We start from the raw sequence: 3,696 nt of genomic DNA, 5'->3' as shown, positions 1-3,696 counted from the left end.
AGTAAAGCCGGTTCTGTGATTAATAGTAAATCTCTATCACGTGCTTTCAGATGGAGCAGCATTACACAGAGCCGTAGATCACTGCAATATCACGTTCATAATGCAGATTCATAATGTCACATTCGATTATGAACGCGATATTGCGTAGCTTGTTAGTGTAAGTGTTTTTATTTATGCCATTAATGTTTTGTTGATACAGCGTTGATATAGCACTAGTCAACTAAACTAATGTAACATGGCAAAGATGAATGCACTTTTGGAAGTTGAATGCAAGGGAAATGCCATTTTGGAATTTATGTGGTTTAATGTGATATTGTTGTTCATGTTCATGTTCATAATGAAATTTTCTTTTATTGTTGTAATTAATTTATAGCATTAACAAGATGACCCGTTGAATTCATTTTGGAAGCGATGACTGATGAATGTATTTTTAGTCCAGTGCCTGTATATAAGATTAGTATTGACCAAGTTCAGAGGCTGTCATATGTGGAGCAACTTACTATGTTGTGTATTTTCAACAGTTTCAATATGAAAAATAACTTTTATATTGATTCAATGGATTTATTGCATTTTGGGGAAAAAAAAAAAAAAGTGTCATGGATTTATTGCATTTTGGGGAAAAAATAATACAATTTTATAATAAATCTTTGAAAATAAAAATCTAAATTTGAATGTTATTATAACCTAAAGATGCTATGTGAAAGTTTAAAACAGAAAATAGTGGTTTTCATCTTGCCACTTTCTTGGTGAAGAAAACTAATTTTTTCTCAAATTAATCAAAATGGCGTTTTGGAACCAAACTCTTCATATCTATTTCTCTGCGTGAGCAGCACTGAAGGGATAGTTTCGGTGGCGAGTCTATTTTTTGCTGCACTGCTCAGGCTCAATTAAAGTGACAGCACACTTTTGATAGACAAATAAGTGGGGTTTCACACAAAAAATTTTATTAGAGAAGATAGTGCCCATATTGCTAGTCATTTCATCTAGTTGAAATACATCATATGTATTTATGGGTACACAGAGCAGTTGAGATAAATCAGGCAGGTTATTTGTGAATCTGTCTTTGGTGGTTGGAACAATAGTTCTACCCGGACAATAACGCGGAGCCATATAGTTAATATCAGTAATAGGCAGCATGCATGATACAAGGTAGTGGTCAGTAACATCATCACTTTGAGGTACGATATCTATATAATTAAGATCAATTCCTTGCAATATAATTAAATCTAGTTAATGATCTTTGTTCATTGCAAACAGCTGACTTTTCATTATCAAGAATCATTATCAAGAAGTATTATTATCAAGAAGTTTGAAGAGACCCACACAGTGGAGAACAGAGGCAGGAAGTGAAAGATTTCAAAAACTTTGTAAAGAAAACTATTGAGAGAAGTTTCTAAAGACCTAAGAACAACTGCCAAGACACTAGTGAATGATTTAGTCAACGAAGACGGACATTAGAGGCCCGGACAGGAATGGACTGCGAGGTTGCAGACCAAGAAAAACTCCTCTTTTGAAGAAGAGACACTTCCAAGCTAGACTGAAGTTTGAAGTATAAATACTAGAAACGTGTCCTTTGGTCAGATGAGACAAAAATAGAGCTCTTTGGCCATAGAGATGTTGCCTATGTTTGGAGAAAGAAGGGACAGGTGCTCAACCCAAAGAACACCGTCTCCAGAGTGAAACATGGAGGAGGGAGTATAATGCTGTGAGGATGTTTCAGTGCGTTTGGAACTGGGAATCTCATCAGGGTCAAAGGAATCATGAAAACGAAAGACTAAGGGAAGATTTTGAAAGACAGCCTCAGGCAATCTGCAACAAAAGATGGTTTGGGTTGACATTTTGTCTGCCAGCATGATAGCGACTCAAAGCATACATCATTTCTGGTGTAGAACTACCTCCAAATGAGCAAAGTGAACGTCCTTGACTGGCCGGCACAAAAGCCCATTGAATACAATGGAAAATCTGTGGGGCACACTGAAGACCAGAGTCCATGCCAGGAGACCAACAAATCTGGAGGAGCTTGAGAGGTTTGCTTAGGAGGAATGGGCTGCAACTCCTCAGGAGACATGCCTGAAACAACAAATGACTAAAGGCTTTTATCAAGCAAAAGGAATACACCATTGACTATTAACATCAGAGGGCTAATAATTTTGACCTGTAGACTTTTTTTATTCTTGGTTATAATTTTGTTTCTATTTGTATTACAAACATTCGAAGCTTCCTAAATAAACTATTATGTTTAGAAATGCTGTGTTGATACACACACACACACATATGTATATGTATATGTATATATATATATATATATATATATATCCAAACATAGCTTTGTTTGAATGGTGATGCTGCCCCTAAAAACCACCAACAGTGTTTCCAATGAAGTGAATTAGATGTGTGTGTGTGTGTCTCAAAGAGAAACTGTAATCCTCTTTCTCTATTGAGCACTACAGTATAGCAAAGGAGGTTGCTGGTGTGCTGTGTGTGTGTGTGCGCGCGTGTGTATGTGTGTGTTTCGCAAACCAAGAGAAGAGTGCTTTTGTACAGGCTGAGAAAAAAGTTGACATTTGAGAATTAGAAGAGGGGGAGTCTGGAAGAAAAAAGGAGCCATTGTGCCCCTGGCATTGGTGCCCTCTGAAGAAACACACACATACACACACGCTTACTTACACATTGTGAAACAGGAAGTGTGAATATTGGGTGATGGCCAACATTATAGTTTATTCTGTTCTGTAAACAAGCACTAAAGATAAGAGGGGTCTTGTCCTTTTGAAATGTCTCTCAGAAAATGAACATTTTGTCATTCCCCTACATATTGTGGAAAACCAGTATGATGTTGTTTTTTCTGTAAAACACAAAAGGAAAATTTTATTTGCATTACCATTCAGATTAAAAAATGGCACGGCAAAGCGCCACCCCACAGGTTTTACATGTTTGACAGTAAACACCATTATTCTTACATATCTAATGCTTTTTTTATGTGACCAATGATATATATACAGTGTATATATATATATATATATATCAATTTTTATTTATTTCAAATTTTATTTCAAAATCAATTGTAATTTATGTAATATTTTGTTTATTTACCCTATGGAACTCCTTCTCCATTAATCTTCTCCATTACTTCATCTGCTAAAATGAGCTTTGTAACAATAGCTTTGGGATGTGTTTTAAACTCAATTATTTGTCCTGAGTCACACCTTAACCAGTAGCATTGTGTTGCCCCACCTGTATTTCATGAGTTATGACAAAAACAAGACCTTCAGTCAGAAGTTAAGCAGGGAGTCATGATATATGACATGATCACAAGCTCAGACAAGCACAAACTACACCCATACTCGCATCCCGTGAATGTAACTTTGTGATGCTTTTGATGCAACTTCTTGTTTTAGAGGGATGGTTCTATCGGACTGGCAGCATGCTCTCAGGCCATGAATATAAATCGTAAAATCACTGTTTTGTGGTTTCAAGAGACTGGAAACGAGCAGACTGGTTTTAATAGGGTAAAGTCAGGTAAGCTGTATCATTTTGTTTTAAATTGTCCTCTAGACAAGTAGAAATGATATGGGTTAAATGAATACACGCAAAACAAAATTCTAAATATAAAATTAAAGGATCATTATTAGTAGTAGTATTAAATATAGAATTGTTAGAACTTATGGCTGCCAATTTTTGAAAGTGTGTGTGTGTGTA

Source organism: Sinocyclocheilus anshuiensis, unplaced genomic scaffold, assembly GCF_001515605.1.
Source record: "Sinocyclocheilus anshuiensis isolate Anshui unplaced genomic scaffold, SAMN03320099.WGS_v1.1 scaffold434, whole genome shotgun sequence".
Classification (NCBI taxonomy): Eukaryota; Metazoa; Chordata; class Actinopteri; order Cypriniformes; family Cyprinidae; genus Sinocyclocheilus; species Sinocyclocheilus anshuiensis.
The sequence above is the reverse complement of the archived record's forward strand: the minus strand, read 5'-3'. Positions refer to the sequence as shown.